The sequence below is a fragment of the Pelophylax lessonae genome, assembly GCF_965119305.1.
Source record: "Pelophylax lessonae genome assembly, chromosome: 7".
NCBI lineage: Eukaryota > Metazoa > Chordata > Amphibia > Anura > Ranidae > Pelophylax > Pelophylax lessonae.
In genome coordinates, this window is record NC_138774.1 from 53,338,087 (window position 1) to 53,362,992 (window position 24,906).

The window sequence follows — 24,906 nt, forward strand, 5'->3', positions numbered from 1 at the left end:
GGGAAAAATAGTGTCCCATCATTGGTATTGGTAGGAGGAATAATGCCCCATCCTTAGTATTAGTGGGAACAATAGTGTCCCATAATTGGTATCGGTGGGGGGAACAATGCCCCATCCTTGGTATTAGTGGGAAGAATAGCGTCCCATCATTGGTATCGGTAGGAGGAATAATGCCTCATCTTTGGTATTAATAGGAAGAATAGTGTCCCATCATTGTTATGGGTAGGAGGAATAATGCCCTATCCCTCGTATTAGTGGGAAGAATAATGTCCCATCATTGGTATCGATGGGGGGAACAATTCCCCATTCTTGGTATTAGTGGGAAGAATAGTGTCCCATCATTGGTACTGGTGGGGGGAATAATGCCCCATCCTTGGTATTAGTGGGAAGAAATAGTGTCCCATGCTTGTTATCGGTAGAAGGAATAATAATGCCCCATCCTTGGTATTAGTGGGAAGAATAGAGTCGTATCATTGGTATCAGTAGGAGGAATAATGCCTCATCTTTGGTATTAGTAGGAAAAATAGTGTCCCATCATTGGTATCAGTAGGAGGACTAATAATGTCCCATCATTGGTATTAGTTGGAAGAATAGTGTCCCATCATTGGTATCGGTGGGAGGAATAGTGTCTCTTCTTTGATGTCAGTTGGAGGAATAATGCCCTATCCTTGGTATTAGTGGGAAGAAATAGTGTCCCATCCTTGGTATCGGTAGGAGGAATAATAATTCCCCATCCTTGGTATAAGTGGGAAGAATAGTGTCCCATCATTGGTATCGGTGGGAGGAATAATGCCTCATCTTTGGTATTAGTAGGAAAAATAGTGTCCCGTCATTGGTATCGGTAGGAGGAATATTAATGTCCCATCCTTGGTATTAGTTGGAAGAATAGTGTCCCATCATTGGTATTGGTGGGAGGAATAGTGTCTCTTCTTTGATGTCAGTTGGAGGAATAATGCCCCATCCTTGGTATTAGTGGGGGTAATAGTGTCCCATCATTAGCATCAGTAGGGGAAATAGTGTCTCAATATTGGTATTAGTGAGGGGTAAAAGTGTCCCATTATTGGTATTGGTGGAGGGAATAGTGTCCCATCATTGGTACCGGTGGGGGGAATAGTGTCTCATCATTGGTATTGGTAGGAGGAATGATGCCCCTTCCTTCATATTAGTGGGAAGAATAGTGTCCCATCATTGTTATTGGTGGGGGGAACAATGCCCCATCCTTGGTATTAGTGGGAAGAATAATGTCCCATCATTGGTATCGGTAGGAGGAATAATGCCCCATCTTTGGTATTAGTAGGAAGAATAGTGTCCCATCATCGGTATCGGTAGGAGGAATAATGCCCCATCCTTCGTATTAGCGGGAAGAATAGTGTCCCATCATTGGTATTGGTGGGGAGAATAATTCCCCATTCTTGGTGTTAGTGGGAAGAATAGTGTCCCATCATTGGTACTGGTGGGGGGGGGGGGAATAATGCCCCATCCTTGGTATTAGTGGGAAGAATAGTGTCCCATCATTGGTATCGGTAGGAGGAATAATGCCCCATCTTTGGTATTAGTAGGAAGAATAGTGTCCCATCATCGGTATCGGTAGGAGGAATAATGCCCCATCCTTCGTATTAGCGGGAAGAATAGTGTCCCATCATTGGTATTGGTGGGGAGAATAATTCCCCATTCTTGGTGTTAGTGGGAAGAATAGTGTCCCATCATTGGTACTGGTGGGGGGGGGGGGAATAATGCCCCATCCTTGGTATTAGTGGGAAGAATAGTGTCCCATCCTTGGTATCGGTAGGAGGAATAATAATGCCCCATCCTTGGTATTAGTGGGAAGAATAGTGTCCCATCATTGGTACTGGTAGGAGGAATAATGCCCCATCCTTGGTATTAGTGGGAAGAATAGTGTCCCATCGTTGGTATCGGTAGGAGGAATAATAATGACCCATCCTTGGTATTAGTGAGAAGAATAGTGTCCCATCATTGGTATTGGTGGGAGGAATAGTGTCTCTTCTTTGATGTCAGTTGGAGGAATAATGCCCCATCCTTGGTATTAGTGGGGGTAATAGTGTCCCATCATTAGCATCAGTAGGGGAAATAGTGTCTCAATATTGGTATTAGTGAGGGGTAAAACTGTCCCATTATTGGTATTGGTGGAGGGAATAGTGTCCCATCATTGGTACCGGTGGGGGGAATAGTGTCTCATCATTGGTATTGGTAGGAGGAATGATGCCCCTTCCTTCATATTAGTGGGAAGAATAGTGTCCCATCATTGGTATCGGTAGGAGGAATAATGACCCATCCTTGGTATTAGTGGGAAAAATAGTGTCCCATCATTGGTATTGGTAGGAGGAATAATGCCCCATCCTTAGTATTAGTGGGAACAATAGTGTCCCATAATTGGTATCGGTGGGGGGAACAATGCCCCATCCTTGGTATTAGTGGGAAGAATAGCGTCCCATCATTGGTATCGGTAGGAGGAATAATGCCTCATCTTTGGTATTAATAGGAAGAATAGTGTCCCATCATTGTTATGGGTAGGAGGAATAATGCCCTATCCCTCGTATTAGTGGGAAGAATAATGTCCCATCATTGGTATCGATGGGGGGAACAATTCCCCATTCTTGGTATTAGTGGGAAGAATAGTGTCCCATCATTGGTACTGGTGGGGGGAATAATGCCCCATCCTTGGTATTAGTGGGAAGAAATAGTGTCCCATGCTTGTTATCGGTAGAAGGAATAATAATGCCCCATCCTTGGTATTAGTGGGAAGAATAGAGTCGTATCATTGGTATCAGTAGGAGGAATAATGCCTCATCTTTGGTATTAGTAGGAAAAATAGTGTCCCATCATTGGTATCAGTAGGAGGACTAATAATGTCCCATCATTGGTATTAGTTGGAAGAATAGTGTCCCATCATTGGTATCGGTGGGAGGAATAGTGTCTCTTCTTTGATGTCAGTTGGAGGAATAATGCCCTATCCTTGGTATTAGTGGGAAGAAATAGTGTCCCATCCTTGGTATCGGTAGGAGGAATAATAATTCCCCATCCTTGGTATAAGTGGGAAGAATAGTGTCCCATCATTGGTATCGGTGGGAGGAATAATGCCTCATCTTTGGTATTAGTAGGAAAAATAGTGTCCCGTCATTGGTATCGGTAGGAGGAATATTAATGTCCCATCCTTGGTATTAGTTGGAAGAATAGTGTCCCATCATTGGTATTGGTGGGAGGAATAGTGTCTCTTCTTTGATGTCAGTTGGAGGAATAATGCCCCATCCTTGGTATTAGTGGGGGTAATAGTGTCCCATCATTAGCATCAGTAGGGGAAATAGTGTCTCAATATTGGTATTGGTGAGGGGTAAAAGTGTCCCATTATTGGTATTGGTGGAGGGAATAGTGTCCCATCATTGGTACCGGTGGGGGGAATAGTGTCTCATCATTGGTATTGGTAGGAGGAATGATGCCCCTTCCTTCATATTAGTGGGAAGAATAGTGTCCCATCATTGTTATTGGTGGGGGGAACAATGCCCCATCCTTGGTATTAGTGGGAAGAATAATGTCCCATCATTGGTATCGGTAGGAGGAATAATGCCCCATCTTTGGTATTAGTAGGAAGAATAGTGTCCCATCATCGGTATCGGTAGGAGGAATAATGCCCCATCCTTCGTATTAGCGGGAAGAATAGTGTCCCATCATTGGTATTGGTGGGGAGAATAATTCCCCATTCTTGGTGTTAGTGGGAAGAATAGTGTCCCATCATTGGTACTGGTGGGGGGGGGGGGAATAATGCCCCATCCTTGGTATTAGTGGGAAGAATAGTGTCCCATCATTGGTATCGGTAGGAGGAATAATGCCCCATCTTTGGTATTAGTAGGAAGAATAGTGTCCCATCATCGGTATCGGTAGGAGGAATAATGCCCCATCCTTCGTATTAGCGGGAAGAATAGTGTCCCATCATTGGTATTGGTGGGGAGAATAATTCCCCATTCTTGGTGTTAGTGGGAAGAATAGTGTCCCATCATTGGTACTGGTGGGGGGGGGGAGGAATAATGCCCCATCCTTGGTATTAGTGGGAAGAATAGTGTCCCATCCTTGGTATCGGTAGGAGGAATAATAATGCCCCATCCTTGGTATTAGTGGGAAGAATAGTGTCCCATCATTGGTACTGGTAGGAGGAATAATGCCCCATCCTTGGTATTAGTGGGAAGAATAGTGTCCCATCGTTGGTATCGGTAGGAGGAATAATAATGACCCATCCTTGGTATTAGTGAGAAGAATAGTGTCCCATCATTGGTATTGGTGGGAGGAATAGTGTCTCTTCTTTGATGTCAGTTGGAGGAATAATGCCCCATCCTTGGTATTAGTGGGGGTAATAGTGTCCCATCATTAGCATCAGTAGGGGAAATAGTGTCTCAATATTGGTATTAGTGAGGGGTAAAACTGTCCCATTATTGGTATTGGTGGAGGGAATAGTGTCCCATCATTGGTACCGGTGGGGGGAATAGTGTCTCATCATTGGTATTGGTAGGAGGAATGATGCCCCTTCCTTCATATTAGTGGGAAGAATAGTGTCCCATCATTGTTATTGGTGGGGGGAACAATGCCCCATCCTTGGTATTAGTGGGAAGAATAATGTCCCATCATTGGTATCGGTAGGAGGAATAATGCCCCATCTTTGGTATTAGTAGGAAGAATAGTGTCCCATCATCGGTATCGGTAGGAGGAATAATGCCCCATCCTTCGTATTAGCGGGAAGAATAGTGTCCCATCATTGGTATTGGTGGGGAGAATAATTCCCCATTCTTGGTGTTAGTGGGAAGAATAGTGTCCCATCATTGGTACTGGTGGGGGGGGGGGGGGAATAATGCCCCATCCTTGGTATTAGTGGGAAGAATAGTGTCCCATCATTGGTATCGGTAGGAGGAATAATGCCCCATCTTTGGTATTAGTAGGAAGAATAGTGTCCCATCATCGGTATCGGTAGGAGGAATAATGCCCCATCCTTCGTATTAGCGGGAAGAATAGTGTCCCATCATTGGTATTGGTGGGGAGAATAATTCCCCATTCTTGGTGTTAGTGGGAAGAATAGTGTCCCATCATTGGTACTGGTGGGGGGGGGGGGGGGGAATAATGCCCCATCCTTGGTATTAGTGGGAAGAATAGTGTCCCATCCTTGGTATCGGTAGGAGGAATAATAATGCCCCATCCTTGGTATTAGTGGGAAGAATAGTGTCCCATCATTGGTACTGGTAGGAGGAATAATGCCCCATCCTTGGTATTAGTGGGAAGAATAGTGTCCCATCGTTGGTATCGGTAGGAGGAATAATAATGACCCATCCTTGGTATTAGTGAGAAGAATAGTGTCCCATCATTGGTATTGGTAGGAGGAATAATGCCTCATCTTTGGTATTAGTAGGAAAAATAGTGTCCCATCATTGGTATCGGTAGGAGGAATAATAATGTCTCATCCTTGGTATTAGTGGGAAGAATAGTGTCCCATCATTGGTATCGGTGGGAGGAATAGTATCTCATCTTTGATGTCAGTTGGAGGAATAATGCCCCATCCTTGGTATTAGTGGGGGTAATAGTATCCCATCATTAGTATCAGTGGGGGGAATAGTGTCTCACCATTGGTATTAGTGAGGGGTAAAAGTGTCCCATTATTGGTATTGGTTGAGGGAATAGTGTGCCATCATTGGTACCTGTGGGGGGAATAGTGTCTCATCATTGGTATTTGTGGGGGTATAGTGCATCATTATTGGAAATCCCCATGACTAATCTCCGGGGGGGGGGGGGAGGGAGCAAAACGTGTTGAGGCAAGGCCTGGTGGGAGTCCAGGCTGAGGTTGTCTCTCTCATACCACCATAACACTCCGTGGATGTGCGGCACCAGGGATCATTTCTCTCTTCCTTCCAGTGACTACAGGAGCTGGGACGAGCTCCATCCCTTGCTGGCACTCTTGCAGTGGATGCAGCATCACCCACACTACTACTCATAGTGATCGAGCCTAAGCAGCACACTAAAAAAACAAACTGTGGATCACAGTGAGCCCCGCCATTGGTGTCAGGGGGAGTAATAGTGCCCTATCATTGGTATTAGTGTAAGGAAGAGTACCCCATTGTTTGTATCAGTGGGCAGACTTGGTTCTAATTGTTGGCATCAGTTTGAAGAATAGTGCCCCATCGTTGGTGTCGATGGGAGAAATAATGCCCTGTTGCTGATGTCATCACCAGGAATTATGCCCCATTGTTGGTGTCAGTGAAAGGAATAGTGTCTTGTATCAGTGGGAAGAAGTTTGGAGACCACTGGCCTATAAAATAAAAAGAGAAATAAAAAAATAAGCATGTAATAAATGCTAAAATTATAAATAAATAAAAATAAGAAACATAATAAAATAATGAATATGTAATAAACATTAAAAAACTTTAAAAAATCGAAAAAAAGAAACAATAAATTAAAAATAATAAATAGAAAAATAAAGTGATAATAAATAAAAAGAAACCTAATAAAGTAAAAATAATTAAAAAAACTAAATAATTAACCGAATATAATAAAAATATTTAAAATAAATAATTTAATCATACATTTATATAAAAACGCAAAAAAATATATAAAAAAAAACAAATATAATAATAATAAAAAAATACAGATAAATATATAAAAATGAAAAAAAAAATAAACAATAAAATAATGAACATTCCAAAATCCAGTTAGCTAGCAAGACAAAAAAAACACATGCAGCCAAGGCTCAGCCAACTAGTAGACCACTGGAATCCAACTCCAGCATCTCCACAAACACTTCATGAAGGGATCCAGCAAACATTTATTTATGTTGAGTTAATTTCCGCTCTTCTTGTTGCTTCTAAATTTAGAGGAAAGAATTTTGTCAGAATTGGATACTTTGTAGCAGGAGGAAGGAATTTGACACCATAACAGGAGGAGGGGCTGAGAAGGCAGGCTGGGCGTGGCAGAAGACATGATATTTACATATCCTTCCAGCACTGGCCATTCAGGGAGCAAAGGGGCGTGGTTATGGTGATAGTCTCTGTTCTAGGGAGCATGCGTGGATGAAGCGGTAACAAAGCGAAGGCTGAGTGTCTGCATTGGGTATTATTCGCTGGAAGGAGAGATCGGGGAGTGTGTGTGTGCTGCAGGCAGTGCAGGGAGGACCGCTGTGCGGGATTGGGGACCGGAGACAGATCGCAGTGAGTACAGTCTGTGCTGCTGGAGGGAATGAATGAGTCACACAGGGACATTAATCTGGATTTACAGGAGAGGAGAGTGGGCGGGTGCTGGATGTGTACAGAGGAACCTGAGAAGGAGGATGTGGGGAGATGTCTCCAGAGATCCTGGTACTGCAGGTGGTGGAGGAGGAGGAGGAGGAGGATGGATCATCTTATGGCACTGACAGCCTTCAATGGAGACAGACTTCAGGGTGACCACAGACATATCCATTGGTTGGGGGACTGGGATCACCCTGTGTGCAATGTATGGGGGGGACTGGGATCACCCTGTGTGTGCAATGTATGGGGGGGACTGGGATCACCCTGTGTGCGCAATGTATGGGGGGGACTGGGATCACCCTGTATGTGCAATGTATGGGGGGGACTGGGATCACCCTGTGTGTGCAATGTATGGGGGGGACTGGGATCACCCTGTGTGTGCAATGTATGGGGGGGACTGGGATCACCCTGTGTGTGCAATGTATGGGGGGGACTGGGATCACCCTGTGTGCGTAATGTATGGGGGGGGGACTGGGATCACCCTGTGTGTGCAATGTATGGGGGGGACTGGGATCACCCTGTGTGCGCAATGTATGGGGGGGACTGGGATCACCCTGTGTGCGCAATGTATGGGGGGGACTGGGATCACCCTGTATGTGCAATGTATGGGGGGGACTGGGATCACCCTGTGTGTGCAATGTATGGGGGGGACTGGGATCACCCTGTGTGTGCAATGTATGGGGGGGACTGGGATCACCCTGTGTGTGCAATGTATGGGGGGGACTGGGATCACCCTGTGTGTGCAATGTATGGGGGGGACTGGGATCACCCTGTGTGCGTAATGTATGGGGGGGGGGACTGGGATCACCCTGTGTGTGCAATGTATGGGGGGGACTGGGATCACCCTGTATGTGCAATGTATGGGGGGGACTGGGATCACCCTGTGTGTGCAATGTATGGGGGGACTGGGATCTTACCCTGTGTGCGCAATGTATGGGGGGACTGGGATCTTACCCTGTGTGCGCAATGTATGGGGGGACTGGGATCTTACCCTGTGTGCGCAATGTATGGGGGGACTGGGATCTCACCCTGTGTGCGCAATGTATGGGGGGACTGGGATCTCACCCTGTGTGTGCACCCTGTGTGCGCAATGTATGGGGGGGACTGGCATCTCACCCTGTGTGCGCAATGTATGGGGGGGACTGGGATCTCACCCTGTGTGCGCAATGTATGGGGGGTACTGGGATCTCACCCTGTGTGCGCAATGTATGGGGGGTACTGGGATCTCACCCTGTGTGCGCAATGTATGGGGGGTACTGGGATCTCACCCTGTGTGCGCAATGTATGGGGGGACTGGGATCACCCTGTGTGCGCAATGTATGGGGGGACTGGGATCACCCTGTGTGCGCAATGTTTGGGGGGACTGGGATCACCCTGTGTGCGCAATGTTTGGGGGGACTGGGATCTCACCCTGTGTGCGCAATGTATGGGGGGCCTGGGATCACCCTGTATGTGCACTGTATGGGGGGCCTGGGATCACCCTGTGTGCGCAATGTATGGGGGGAACTGGGATCACCCTGTATGTGCAGTGTATGGGGGGGGGGTGACTGGGATCACCCTGTGTGTGCAATGTTTGGGGGGGGAGCAGGGGGACTGGGATCACCCTGTGTGTGCAATGTATGGAGGGTCTGGGATCTCACTGTGTGTGTGTGTGTGTGCGCAATGTATGGAAGGACTGGGATCACCCTGTGTGCGCAATTTATGGAGGGACTGGGATCTCACCCTGTGTGTGCAATGTATGGGATTACTGGGATCCCTCCAGACTACCACTGATCATCTTGTGTGTGGGGGTTCTGGAATCCCTCCAGACTGATCACCCTGTGTGTGCAATGCATGGGAGGACTGGGATCCCTCCGGACTGATCACCATGTGTGTTCAATATCTATATACAGGGATCCCTCCAGACTTATCACCCTGTGTGTGCAATGTATGGGAGGACTGGGATCACCCTGTGTGCAATATCCACACATATAGATACAGGGATCCCTCCAGACTGATCACCCTGTGTGTGCAATGTATGGGAGGACTGGGATCCCTCCAGACTGATCACCCTGTGTGTGCAATGTATGGGAGGACTGGGATCCCTCCAGACTGATCACCCTGTGTGTGCAATGTATGGGAGGACTGGGATCACCCTGTGTGCAATATCCACACATATAGATACAGGGATCCCTTCAGACTGGCACTGATCATCCCGTGTGTGAAATATATATATATATATATATATATATATATATATATATATATATATATATATATATATATATATATATATATATATATAATGTATGTATACTAGGCTCACCCCCAGAGTGATTATCCTGGGTGTGCTATATCTATATACAGGGATATCTCCAGACTCCCACTGATTACTCTGTAAGTGCAATATCTATATATACTGGTATCTCTCTAGAATGATCACCCTGTGTGTGCAATATCTGTGCGTATACAGGGATCTCTTCAGACTGGCCCTGATCAACCTATGTGTGTGTGAATTATATATTCATTCATGGATCTCTCCAGACTGGCATCATTGATCACCGTGTGTGCAATAACTGTAATATACTGAGATTTCTCCAGACTGGCATCATTGATCACCCTGTGTGTGTGCAATAACTAAAATATACTGAGATTTCTCCAGACTGGCATCATGATCACCCTGTGTGTGTGCAATAACTATAATATACTGAGATTTCTCCAGACTGGCATCATTGATCACCCTGTGTATGTGCAATAACTATATAAACCGGGATCTCTCCAGAGTGCCACTAATCACTCTGTGTGTATTATCTATCTATATCATATAAAGTGATCTGTTCAGACTGGCACTGATCGTCCTGTCTTTGCAATATCTGTACTTCTCTATTTGTGCACAGGGATCCCTCCAGACTGCCACTGATCATCCACGATTGGCACTATCTATATATACTGGGATCAGGACTGGCAATGAACACCCTGTGTGTGCTGTGCAATATCTATACATATCTATTCCTCTAGACTGACACTGATCACATTGTGTGTTCTGCTGTAAAATATCTGTCTGTCTGTGTGTAGATCTAGATATTGCACTGCACACACAGACGCATTGGTGACATTCTTCAGCAATCCCTGCATTTCACAGACCGTGTATTTTACCTCTTATTGATAGACTAAAGTGTGTGCATCTACATATGAATTTCTATATATACATACTGTACAGATACATAGATGAGAATTTCTATATAGTGATCTATTGTTTCTGCATGGGTTTTTTTTTTTTTTCACACGTGCATTGTGCATGCATGCGTTATTCAATACAGTGTGTGTGTGCGTGTGTAAATATTGCCTCGGGTCTATGTACATAAAGTGTAAATGATCACCTTTTATGCAGCATAGTATTCATAGTCCGCCATAGATCGTGTATGCAATGTGTGTGGCCTCAGAAGAGTCAGTAGCCATGCATGCGTTGGTGGACATCTTGGGGGTGAGAGGGAGGTCAGTTGATCTATAATTCCTTCTAGCAGCTAACATGTTTGGTTCTGAGAATTTAAGGTTTAAGCCACAGAATCGACTGTTGTGCAGTTTGTTGTAAGCCGCTCTTGTATACTCATCCTGTTGGGGGTATCGCATGTGTGCATACCGTGTTCCGTGCGTCCCAGAGATGCGATGTTTGGCTTTGCATGTACAGCTCAAGGGTTGAACTACATGAGCAATTTTAATCTCTCGCTAATGAGCGATTTAGACTCTTCCTGCCAAACAGCTCAGTGGTAACAGTAAATGTGCTGCAGATGGGGTGACTGCCAACAAGTGGTTAAATTACTCCGAGGCATGGAGGTTTAAATCCCCCTTGTGTTAGAACTGCGGTGTACCAACTCATGTACTATATTCACTCTTAACTGTAGTACCTTACTCCACTATTACTATACCGTTTGTTTAGGATTTTTAGCAGGTATTTACAAGTATCCATGAAACCCATAAATGTGCCAGTCCTGGTTTGTTACACACAGCTATAGTCTTTTTTTACTCTTTTTTTTTTTTTTTTGTGGCAATGTATACACCACCAGTGTGCCTCTGCCAGTGTATACCACCTCAGACGTGTGTGCATCTACTGGTGTATACCACCTCAGACGTGTGTGCATCTACTGGTGTATACAACCACAGCCTTCGGTCCTGTGTGCCTCCACCAATGTTTACCACCATGGCTTTCAGTCTGGTGTGCCTCTACCTGTGTATACCACCATGGCCTTCAGCCCTGTGTCCTCTGCCATTATTATAAATCTTGTATCCTCTACCAGGGTAACCACCACAGCCTTCTGTCCTATGTCTTCTACTGGGGTAACCACCACAGCCTTCCATCTTGTGTCCTCTACCAGGGTAACCACCACAGCCTTCTGTCCTGTGTCTTTTTTATCTGGATAACCACCACAGCCTTCTGCCCTGTGTCCTCTACCAGGGTAACCACCACAGCCTTCCGCCCAGTGTCCTCTACCGGGGTACCCACCACAGCCTTCTGTCCTCCACTGTGGTACTCACCACAGCCTTCTGTCCTGTGTCCTCTACCAGGGTAACCTACACAGCCTTCTGCCCTGTGTCTTCTACCAGGGTAACCACCACAGCCTTCTGCCTTGTGTCCTCTACCAGGGTAACCACCACAGTCTTCTGCCCTGTGTCCTCTACCAGGGTAACCACCACAGTCTTCTGCCCTGTGTCCTCTACCAGGGTAACCACCACAGCCTTCTGCCCTGTGTCCTCTACCAGGGTAACCACCACAGCCTTCTGCCTTGTGTCCTCTACCAGGGTAACCACCACAGCCTTCTGCCTTGTGTCCTCTACCAGGGTAACCACCACAGCCTTACTGCCCTGTGTCCTCTACCAGGGTAACCACCACAGCCTTCTGCCCTGTGTCCTCTACCAGGGTAACCACCACAGCCTTCTGCCTTGTGTCCTCTACCAGGGTAACCACCACAGCCTTCTGCCTTGTGTCCTCTACCAGGGTAACCACCACAGCCTTCTGCCTTGTGTCCTCTACCAGGGTAACCACCACAGCCTTCTGCCCTGTGTCCTCTACCAGGGTAACCACCACAGCCTTCTGCCTTGTGTCCTCTACCAGGGTAACCACCACAGCCTTCTGCCCTGTGTCCTCTACCAGGGTAACCACCACAGCCTTCTGCCCTGTGTCCTCTACCAGGGTAACCACCACAGCCTTCTGCCTTGTGTCCTCTACCAGGGTAACCACCACAGCCTTCTGCCTTGTGTCCTCTACCAGGGTAACCACCACAGCCTTCTGCCCTGTGTCCTCTACCAGGGTAACCACCACAGCCTTCTGCCTTGTGTCCTCTACCAGGGTAACCACCACAGCCTTCTGCCTTGTGTCCTCTACCAGGGTAACCACCACAGCCTTCTGCCCTGTGTCCTCTACCAGGGTAACCACCACAGCCTTCTGCCCTGTGTCCTCTACCAGGGTAACCACCACAGCCTTCTGCCCTGTGTCCTCTACCAGGGTAACCACCACAGCCTTCTGCCTTGTGTCCTCTACCAGGGTAACCACCACAGCCTTCTGCCCTGTGTCCTCTACCAGGGTAACCACCACAGCCTTCTGCCTTGTGTCCTCTACCAGGGTAACCACCACAGCCTTCTGCCTTGTGTCCTCTTCCAGGGTAACCACCACAGCCTTCTGCCTTGTGTCCTCTACCAGGGTAACCACCACAGCCTTCTGCCCTGTGTCCTCTGCCAGCGTAACCACCACAACCTTTATAATCTTTTGTGCCTCTGCCAGTTTATGTATACACATCCTTTAGATCCATGGCAGCATACCTATCCATACAGACCTCGTACCTCTGCCAGCGTACACAAGCAAATCTCTATTTCAGCACATCTTCAGCTCTGTACACAAGCACATTACTTGATATCATGTGTCTGCTCCATTGTATTTGTGCACAATTATCCTTGGATCTAACCCCTATGCCAGCCAGGATACCTAAGGATACTACACCTTCCAGACAGGATTCACCCTGTAGTACCTAGTGGCATAGACATAAATAACATCACTTCCTCTACAGATTACTTGCTAACGATGACCAGATATGGGTCTGGGGTGAAGGAGTGCCAGGATCTGCTTCTGTCTGTGATCTGCTTGTATGATGGATCTCGGCCAGACACAACACGTGTGTGTATCATAAATTAGCTGTCTGCAGTGGAGCAGACGTTAGGCAGCAACAGGCCTGTTCTAATCTGTGTATTACACCTGAGGGTGCCCAGTCAAGACTATGTATTCCCTCCTTATGTTGTCAGGGGCATGTTACACTGTGCAGATGCTGCCTTCATGCTAGCGGCCCTCTCACTCCCTCCTTGTGGCCCTCAGCCAGATGCAGAATTTAAACTGAATGAGGTTCAAGTTTTTTCCGCAAATCATTCTGGTTATGCCTTCATTATTTTACAGTTCAGGGAATAAAATCAGGCCGGAAATTTTAGCAAGGTAGAGTAGGCTGGTGTACAAAGACGATCGCTGACCACTCAAAATTGCAAAAAGTTCACGTTAATTGCCATGCTAATCCTTCAAGTAGGGCTTTGGTAGTTTTTCAGCTGGCATAGTGTGCCCGCCCTAGGTGGAAGTAATGCCGTCCCTTCTAGAGTCATCCACCCTTGGATTTCATTTATAGGAAAGACAGGCATTGTATATCCTAAGGCGGAACTATGGGGGGTGTAGAGGAAGTCCTCCATGCAGGACCTGTGAGGTCAGGGGCCCAAGCATGACTGCTATTCCCTTTTATATCCCTGTGCTCCTTTCACATTATGTGCAGAATGAAGCCCGTTTCTTCTATCCCAGCATGTTCTTCATTCTGTTATCTCTCGTAGACAAGATGAAAAAAATGATATCCTGATGCATTAAAAAAGAGCAGATGAAGGATAATGATACTGCTTTGTGCACAATATGCCATGTCCCAGTTCAACATTTTGCACCAGCTTTTTTTATTTATTTATTTTCTTCTTGTCTTTTATATTAGGGTTTCCCCTTATTGAGACCAGGGTCCAGTAAATTCTTTCAAAACCTTCCGTGCCCCAAAAGTAAAAAAGTTTATAGTCCCACAATAAAAATATCGGAAAACAAAATAAGTGTTAATATGCTGGATGGCACTGGTTGTCACTGCAAACAGATGGGGGTTCTGAACAGGGGCAGACTGGCAACTTTCAGCCCAGGGGGCAAGTACAAACCGGAGGCTCATGGTGTAGCGACTCGGCCCTCCTCTCACTCTCCCTCTTCCTGTCCTCCTCCTGACCCTCATTCCAGGCTGAATCTCCTCTCCAGGTACTCTCTATCCACTGGCCAAACTTGGGGCTGGCTGGGGGAGGAGAGTCTCCAGTGGGGCATGGAACCAGCCTCTGCTTGGACACAGTTTACACCATCCATGCTGGGGGGAGGCCTGCGCTCTGTCCTTGTCTTCATCCTGCACTCAGTAGGTCAGCGGTGGGGAATTTTTACTACTCTTAACCAGGAACCCTTTAGGCATGTCTGTGGCAAAAGCAGTGCAGCCTTTTTCAGGGCATCAGAGCAGCCCAGGGGGCAATTGCCCCCCTGTCCCCTGGCCCAGTCCTCCCCTGGTTCTGAATGGGGTTAGGAGACACTTGGTGGCCCTGTAAGCGATAGGGTTTCTGAAGGGAACTGAGGGAAAATGTGGGGTATCGGGGTCTGTGGAGGAAGCTTGGGGTCTCTCCAGGTGGCTGGGTGCTTTGTACAGGCACTGTGGGCTACTGGAGGACCATGGGTCTCTGTGGAAAAGTAGGGGGGCACTATAGTTGCTGAGAAGCAATGTGGGAGGTCAGGGGATATACAGCTGGATTGAGGCCTGGGAGAAGAGCAGCCACAGCCAGCCAGGCTGAGAACCACTTTTTACACTATATTGTCAAAAGTATTGGAACGCCTGCCTTTACACGCACATGAACCTTAATGGCGTCCCAGTCTTAGTCCATAGGATTCAATATTGAGTTGGCCCACCCTTTGCAGCTATAACCACTTCAAGTCTTCTGGGAAGGCTGTCCACAAGGTTTTGGAGTGCGTTTATGGAAACGTTTGACCGTTCTTCCAGAAGCGCATTTGTGAGGTCAGGCACTGATGTGGACGAGAAGGCCTGCCTCACAATCTCCGCTCTAATTCATCCCAAAAGTGTTGGGTTGAGATCGGGACTCTGTGCAGGGGAGTCAGGTTCCTCCACCCCAAACTCGCCCATCCATGCCTTTGTGGACCTTGCTGTGTGCAGTCATGTTGGAACAGGAGGCGGCCATCCCCAGTTCCCTTCACTGGAACTAAGGGGCCCAACCCCTGAAAAACAAATGATTCGGACCAGTGCACAAAGTAAGGTCCATAAAGACATGGATAAGCGAGTTTGGGGCTTCTGGAAGAATGGTCAAACATTCCCATAGACACGCTCCTAAATCTTGTGGCCAGGCTTCTCAGAAGAGTTGAAGCTGTTATAGTTGCAAAGGGTGGGCCAACTCAATATTGAACCCTATGGACTAAGACGGAGATGCCATTAATGTTCATGAGCGTGTAAATGTAGTTGTCCCAATACTTTTGGCAATATAGTGTATTTTTATGTAAAGTGACATAGATACAGGATTTTATACTTTAATTATGGCCTGGATTTTTCTTGTTGTGTACTGGGGGCATCACAAAATATGTTGAATAGCACTGCTGTATTTTCTTTTAAATGATAGAACCGCACTGCTTTATTTTATTTATTTATTTTTTTTAATGATGGCTTTAGATTCCCTGCTTATCAGGGGAGCCTGATTTTTAGTTAGTGCTCTGTGTGTATTCATCTGGTCTGAGGGAGTGTCCCCACTGCATCTAATAGGGAGGCCTGTTGGACAGTGGAGGAAACCTGGCCAATGATGCACAAGCTTTTGTAACCATCCCAGTGGGTTGGCACCTGGAGAGGTGCATGATGGGATTGGAAATAAAAGCGAAGAGCACATGAGGCAGGGCGTCTTTGGGCGGGAAGCCAGGTCCCAGGAGGAGGGTGATGGCTGTCTCTCCTCCTGTCAGGTTGGAAAGTGGTTACAGGCAGTCGGCCTAGTGGACCAGAGTGTGGAGCTGAGCTGTGAGGTCCAAGAGAAACTGACGGTGGAGAAGTGGCAGAGGCCCCTGTGAAAAACAGTGTCCATGAGTACCAGGTAGCTTGCCAGGGGTCTGCCCAGGAAGGGGACCACTCCAGGGAAAGTCAGTGGACAAGAATCAGCACACACAGTGGGTCAGAAAGGGGGTGCCAAGTTAGACCCTGAAGAGAAGCTAAAGTACAGTTCATCAGTTGAATCTTTACCTCAGTGGCAAAGTGAAGCAGCGGCCTTGCTGCATCCTCTGCAGTTAGATGTCCTCAATCTGTGCATAGTTGCTATTTGGGAGTATCCTACTCATCCCTTGTTCCCCACTGTTCATTGACGAGCCAAGTGTAAAGTGAGGAATATTAGAATAAAATGTTGCTATGGGTAACCCAGGGGAATCCACTTTATGCAGCTCCTACGGGGGCAGTGCTACATTATTTATTTTATTTATATATATATAATATATATATATATATATATTAAAGCTAACTTGTGAACAAAACGGATAATTTAAAGTAGATCTAAAGCAATCACTAACATCTTGTATGAGTTTTAACAGATCAATGTCATTTTAAATGTCCTGGATTTGCTGGGACAGTCCCGAATCGAGGTGCTCCGCCTTGATGATGGTCATATGGCTGAAATGCGTTGAGGCGTGATTTGTGACTTGCTGTTACATCCCATCCTTTGTGGTTACTCAGAACAGCGGCATACTCAGTGGATTCTAGGTGCTGGTGGACATCATACTATGTGAGTTTAATCAGGATTCCTATTATTGGTCTATTGAATAAATATGATGCCTGTGTTGTGGTTCTTGTATTCCTTGGCCTAAACCATACAGAATGATCCCTTCAGCATGTGGGGCCCTGTTTATTGAGGATTGGAGGAGAAGCCTTAGGCTCCTTTCACACGGCTGCTCCGTGTGAAAGGTCCGCTGCGGGACTTTTTTTTTTTTTTTCCACGGAGCGGATGACATTTCTGTCATCCGCTCCGTGTGCCCGCATATCATCCCATCCGTTTGCGGATGATATGCGGACATAATGTATGTCTATGGCACTGCGGATGTCAGCGGATGATCCGATTTTCCTTCCTTTCCGTTTTTTACACGGAAGGAAAAATAGGGTTCTGTTCCGTTCGTAAAAACGGAACAGAACTGACAGGAGGAAAATCGGGTGTCAGCGGATGGTATTCCGCTGACATCCGCAGTGCCATTCACTTACATTGATGTCCGCAAATCATCCGCAAAAAAATAGGATGATTTGCGGACACACGGAAAGCAGCGGAGCGGCCGTGTGAAAGGACCCTTACGTTTATATGAAGCACACTTTGACCCATTCAGATATAAAGGGTCAAGAGGTTCTGGTGAGTTTTACATCCACATGGGATTCCTTTGGTTTACGATGCGGAATGTTGTATTGGAATGAAGTGACACATTTGTTGGAGCATGGACTGTTCTTTTTGTGGAACACTTTTATAGCCTGTATTATTTAACCACTTTACCACCGGAGGATTTTGCTGTCTTACGTCCAGGCCACTTTTTGCGATTCGGCACTGTGCGAATTTAACTGACAATTGCGCTGTCATGCAACGCCGTACCCAAATGAAATTGACGTCCTTTTTTTCCCACCAACAGAGCTTTCTTTTGGTGGTATTTGATCACCTGTGCGATTTTTACTTTTTGCGCCATAAACAAAAAAAGAGCGAAAAGTTTGAAAAAATAACAATATTTTTCACATTTTTTTTATATGAAATTTCCCCCCCAAAAAATGTAAAAAATCTAAATTTTTTTATCATTTTTGGCCAATTTGAACATATTTTTGGTAAAAAAATCGCAATAAGCGTATTTTGATTGGTTTGCACAAAAGTTATTGTGTTTACTAACTAAGGTAAATATTCCTGTCATATTTTTTTGCTGTTTTTTTTTTTTTTTAACGAGTAATGGCGGCGATCTGCGATTTTTATTTGACTGCGACATTGCGGCGGACAGATCGGACCCTTGACTGACATTTTTGACACTTTTGGGGATACCAGTGACATTACTACAGTAATCAGTGCTATAAATATGCACTGTTACTGTAAAAATGACACTGGCAGGGAAGGGGTTAATTTTATTGGAGAGGGAGGGGTTAATGTATGCCTGGTGCTTACTGACATGTGTGGGGGGAGGTGACTGAGTGACACAGGGACAGATCGATGTTCAGCTATGCTGAACCCTGCAATCTGTCACTGCCTGTCACTTAGGAGATCCGCCTGCTTTGTTTACACAAGCTGGCGGATCTCCAGACTCGATTCCCCGACGATCAGGGAAGAGCAGCAGCGATCGCCACTGCTCCTCCCCTGGCCCGTCTCCTGCTGTAACTGAACACAGCAGGAGCGAGCCTCCGGCGGCGCGCGCGCACCGCCCACAAGGGGAGGAGTCCAGCGACGTAGGTCTACGCCGCTGGACGATAACGAGCCACATTGCCGCAGTAGCAGCAATGTGAGCGGGGGTAAAGCTCACAAGTTGCATCATTTCTTACACGTTTCTTCACTAAAGGTTAAGACTAATGGTTTAATAAGTTATCACAGTTTGTATATGGCTTAACCCAGTAGCACTGCTTATCTTACCTAAATGGTGCCCATGCCAAGCAGGTGACCTCCTGTATCCTCTTTGTCATGGAACCCGGAGGCTAGTGGAGATCACCATGTTGATGCCTACTACAGTAATTTCCAGCCTCCATGAGAATCCCACAGGTTGGGTCCAAGCTTGACCAATGTAACGTTGTAAAAATTGCCATACCTACACTTCAGCTTTAAATAGATTTTGTAAATTGAGAAGTGCCCAGCTGACAACTCCAGTTTTGAGAATTTCCTAGTGTCAATAGAATAAACATTCTATCAATATCAATAGAAGCATGTTTTCCTTGGCTTCCATAAAAATGCCAGCTGGCTCTTGGATCTAACAGAATGTCTCTGTAAATCTATCCACGACTACACATCAAAGATTATTATATTAATTGCTTCAATGTGACTTCTTCCTGCTAAATAAAATCCATCCTCAGAATCCCTTGTATTAGACTAGGTATTATATTACAAGACTAGGGTGGGCGGTGTCCTAAATAAAGTATGTTTGTTTTGCGGAGGTTTGTGATTTATTACGATGAATGGTGTCATGCTTTTTTTTTTTTTTTTTTTGCCCAGAGAACTGGGGACAAGCTTGCTTTATGCCCGGAGAACTGGGGACAAGCTTGCTTTATGCCCGGAGAACTGGGGACAAGCTTGCTTTAAGCCCGGAGAACTGGGGACAAGCTTGCTTTAAGCCCGGGGAACCAAAGGCGAGCTTGGTTTCAACCCGGGTAACCCGGGGCGAGCTTGCTTTTTAAGCCCGGGACGAGCTTGCTTTTTTAAGCCCGGGGCGAGCTTGCTTTTTTAAGCCCGGGGCGAGCTTGCTTTTTTGAGCCCGGGGCGAGCTTGCTTTTTTGAGCCCGGGGCGAGCTTGCTTTTTTGAGCCCGGGGCGAGCTTGCTTTTTTGAGCCCGGGGCGAGCTTGCTTTTTTGAGCCCGGGGCGAGCTTGCTTTTTTGAGCCCGGGGCGAGCTTGCTTTTTTAAGCCCGGGCGAGCTTGCTTTTTTAAGCCCGGGGCGAGCTTGCTTTTTTAAGCCCGGGGCGAGCTTGCTTTTTTAAGCCCCGGGCGAGCTTGCTTTTATAAGCCCCGGGCGAGCTTGCTTTTATAAGCCCCGGGCGAGCTTGCTTTTATAAGCCCCGGGCGAGCTTGCTTTTATAAGCCCCGGGCGAGCTTGCTTTTATAAGCCCCGGGCGAGCTTGCTTTTTAAACCCGGGGTGAGCTTGCTTTTTAAACCCGGGGCGAGCTTGCTTTTTAAACCCGGGGCGAGCTTGCTTTTTAAGCCCGGGGAGCCCGGCACCTGAGCTTTATAGGCATGGAATGCGGGGCAGTCACATTTTATTCTTGAGAAACTTGGGACGCCAAGCATTATAAATTGTACATAATGGTAGACCTAATTTTCAACCTGTTTGATAGGGCAGCATGTACAGTATTACACATGAAAAATTAGTGGATTGCATTAGTGCTGTGCTAACAATATACCTTTTCATAATCTTTGTTTTTGGCCATAGGCACCAATTGAAAAGGGATGGTGTATCATGCGTTTTGGCATGTAGCATATGCGTTCATGGCATGCCTGCTTGCTTGTGTGATTTGCGGAAGGTATTCAGTCTTTACGTAGGTACGATTTTTATGTTCTTATAGTAAACCACCACCCATGCTGGTAATTTTATGATGTAATTGTTGAGAACTCATTTTGGACTAATGGCCATAAACGGAACAGTTTTATAAACTATGATATTTTTCTCTTGGACAGTAAATCGAACAAAAGAGTGGAAAGCTTGTTCCGCAAACATTTAATGATTATATATCGATCTGTCTACTTTCTACCGTTTGGTCTGGATGGAGAATCCCACCATTCAATATCATTTAGATGAAATCAACTGGCTTTTCTCAAAATTGATCAATGGCACAGTCTGTCTTTTTCAATAGGTTTGATCATTCTGTTGATTCTGTGAAGGATTGTTTGATCAGATTGTTCTGTATATGGCCATCTTAACAGTGCATCTAAACCCAATCACTAACATATAGGCTTTAAAGCCGAATTGAACCTTTTAGGTTTAATCCGCCAAATACTTTCCAGGTGCATCAAAACAATAGGTAAGCAAAGTCCTACATTTTTCTTACTTTAAAAAGCAGCCACAACCTGGCTAGAAAAGCCTGTCCTTTGCCAGCATATTGCAGAGAAGGACTCGGGGACCCAGATTGTGTTGAACCTCTGCAGAGAGACCACTGCCACCCCACAAATAACAAGGGTCCTTTTCTGCAGCATGCTGGCAGGGGCAGGTTTTTATACTCTTGTGTACATTTTTAAGAAAATAAACCTTAAATTTAGCACATCTTTAAAAAATCTGCAAGTATAGTGATCCTAAACACACTGTTTAATTTACATTGTCCCTTCTATCTCTATATGTAGAGGATGGCACTGAAATTATTTTAATTTAAAAAAAAAAAAACATTCTTTGCCCCTTTTTTTCTAACCGATATACAGCTGTCACATGACCCGGTTCTCTCCCTGCCTGTCTGCAGGGAAACATAATCAGGAGGAGCTTCTAGTCCTCTGCTGCTGGTCACATGTTCAAAAAAAACAGCCTTTGGAATAAAGAGTAACAAATATCAATAAACTGTGTTATATTGTCATACAAATATGTATTTGAAATAAAATCTTTATTATTATTTGGCAATAACATGTGGGTGGATTTCTGCCAGTCACAGGCTGTGTCACGCCCCTCCAGACTGTGTTTTAGAATGAGATGGAGGTGAAGCCTCCATAAATCTACATGTAACACCTCGCAGGTTAGTGGGCATGGAGGAGGAGGGAGGGAGTGGGCTGTCATTTACTACCGTGTGCACGCCCACATGTGTGACTCTATAGTCACATGGGCTGCTCAGATGTGATAGGTAGGAAATGTCCAGCATAGAAACTAACTTAAAACTGAGCATGTGCAGAGTTGCCACCATATCAGCAAAATCCTAGCTGAATTTGGGACATGGACAGAAGGGGGAGATGGAGAGCAGTTTTTTTGCAGAATACGGAAAACAAATTTCATAGTGAGTATGAACAGAACGTTCTACACCATTTATTAGTTTTTTTATGATGTGGATTTAGTGACACTTTAACCACTTCCCGCAAAATCACGTACCTGTATGTTGTTTTGCTAAAGTAGTTCTATCGGGGTGATGCCATTTTTTAAAGCCGACGGTCAGCTTTCTTGTAATAACTGCTGCGGCTAAGCAGCTACTCCACTGTTATTATAAGCAGCAGGAGGGGACGTGACTCTGTTCTATCAGGAGACCCGAGCAACCATCGGCTGGCCGGAGACCCGAACACAGCCAGAATCACAATGTCTCGTGTCCGGTTTACTTGGCAGCCAACGACGCCAGTTTTTTAAAAAAATCCAAAGTATTCAAAAACCCCCAAACTTGGCATTTTTAAATACTTTGAAGTGCAAAGGGAGGGGTCTTTTAGACACCCCAGATTCCTCCATGAAGATTACCTGTCACTGCCTATTACTGTCACAAGGGATGTTTTTATTCCTTGTGACAGCAATAAAAGTTATTAGAAAATATTTTGTTAAAAAAATAAAAAAAAAAATATATATATATATATATATATAATATATATATAATATATATTAAAAAAGAATAGCGCACACATGCAAAAGAAATGACTATCAAATATGAAGACAATCCATAAATAAAAATGGGGATTTGGTCCCACCATATGGCCATATCGTGCTCAAGCCCACTACTACGTCAAAGTACCCCATTATCAGTGGGTCCTACATTATCCATAAAAAAGGATGAATCCAGCCTCTCTAACCCTTGGAGACAACACTCCTTGCTGGGAGAGATGTGCTAATGCACTACAGGGGACTCCTCCTATATCTACTTGATAGTGGACTCTGATAGAGTACAGGTGGGGGGTGGGGTGCTCAACCCCAGAACTCTGGTCAAACCGAATACATAATAAACAAGCAAAAAGTTTTTGCTCGTTTATTTTATATATATATATATATATATAAGAAAAAAATGTAAACCGTGTTCAAATCACACATGGGGTATTCTCGCGATCATTACAGCGAGAGCAATGTTTCTAGCGCAAGACCTCTTCTGTAACTATAAAATGGTAACTGTAAAATTTTTTGAAAGCGTCGCCTATGGGGATTTTTAAGTATTGTAGTTTGTCGCCATTCCACGAGTGTTTTAAATTTTGAAACATGACATGTTGGGTATGTGTGTTTACTCGGCGTAACATCATCTTTCGCAAATACAGTGTAACATAAAATATTGCAACGACCGCCATTTTATTCTCTAAGGTCTCTGCAAAAAAAAAAATATATATCATGTTTAGGGGTTCTAAGTAATTTTCTAGCAAAAAATACTGATTTTAACTTGTAAACAACATGTGTCAGAAATAGGTCTTGAATTGGTTCATGAAATAATACATGGTATTGTTCTGGAACTGCCAATTATGGAGTAACAGTCTTCCATTTCTCCTCATAACTTGTGCTGCCACATGAGCCTCTGGCAGTGACCACAAGTGGCTTTACCGACACACATTGAGCAGGTGTGCCACTATGAGGAAGCTGGCATGTACGGGAGCAATGATACGCAGCCGACACTAGAGACAAGAAATGGCTGATAGAGGTTGAAGGAGATCTGCAGCAATGGGATGCAAAAAAGGTGAAAAAAAAAAAAGGATTTTATGAGCAAAAAAGTCAACTTTTATACACATTGCTTTATTACAAAAACTGTCATCAAGTTAAAAACCAACTTCTCGCTAAGGCCCCTTTCACACTAGTGCGACTTGTCCCGTGATTTTGGACCACAAAATCGCATGACAAGTAGTTTTCCATTATTTTCAATGAGCCCCATTCATATCAGTGCGTTTTGAAGTCACACCGACTTCAAAATAGTTCCTGCACTACTTTGCCACGATTTTAATGCGCCATTGCTTGCAAAATCGCAGTAAAATCGCGTCGCATAAGTGTGAAAGGGGCCTAAGTGGGTAACATTAAACTACTTCTCACTACCAACTGTCCCTGAAAGATAATAAATGAAAAACTGCTTACTAGTCCATGAAGTCCGGTGTTGTCTTCCTTACAGCAAGTTGTCCTTGTGGCGCTCTTCTCCCACACTTCCATCTTGGGACTCGTTTTTGCGCAGACGCTCCAATATTTGAGACCTGACAGAGACTTGTGGCATGGCTGTGCCTGCTCAAGGTACCCGCTGCACCTGCGCACACACATAGCAGGCCTGCCAGAGTCCAAATACATGGCGGAGACCTGCAGCAGATCTGTGTAGGTGCAAATGGGGTTAAAATCGCACCACAGTGAGTCCTAGGTGAAACGCTGCTTATTGGGATGTGTGATGTGGAAATCCTAGGTGGTGGGCCTAGGTCATTCTTCTCCAAGGGAGGAACCAGCCCTCTCCACCAGCAAAATACAATGATCACTGATGGCAGCTATAGCTGAAGGCAGTGATTGAGGGGGAACAATAACCTGACAGGCTGGTTGTACTGAAGTCAACCAGCCTGCCCATAAATGCTGTACCGGACAAATTTTCAATCGGTGTATGGCAGACTTAAGTGCCGCCTGTCCTCTTTCGGCTGTTGTTTACAGATATTAAAGGCATTTTAAAGGTGTATAATGTTATTATAGCGCCCTCTTAGGTAGGTTCTAGGGAAAAGCATATATGTGGCCCTGTCTGCTTATCAGGGTGGCCTGATCGTTTAGTTAGGCTGTCACATGTTTCCAGGTGTGTTCTGTTGAGTCTGGGGAGTCTCCCCACTGTATCCAATGAGGGCTCTTGTTGGACAGTGGAGGAAACCTGGCCAATAGCACACCAGGGCTTATAGCTGCCTCAGTGGGTGGAGTTTGCTGCAATGCACCCTGGGATGAGATATAAGTCTGAGGGAAGCATGTGACAGGGGGTCTTTGGTGGGAAGCAGA

At 45.6% G+C, this 24,906-nt stretch overlaps 1 protein-coding gene across 2 annotated transcripts in view; it reads left to right on the plus strand.

Moving 5' to 3' along the window:
- The first annotated feature begins 7,075 nt into the window (after window positions 1-7,075).
- NUMBL (NUMB like endocytic adaptor protein) overlaps window positions 7,076-24,906 on the plus strand; it is a 188,185-nt gene continuing 170,354 nt past the window's right edge. Inside the window, exon 1 of one of the 2 annotated variants that reach the window (XM_082263139.1) lies at window positions 7,076-7,196. The gene's annotated coding sequence lies outside the window, so the exon portion shown is untranslated. Of the gene's footprint in view, window positions 7,197-7,386; window positions 7,427-24,906 lie in introns of those variants that run through there. The other variant, XM_082263140.1, reaches the window with a different exon arrangement.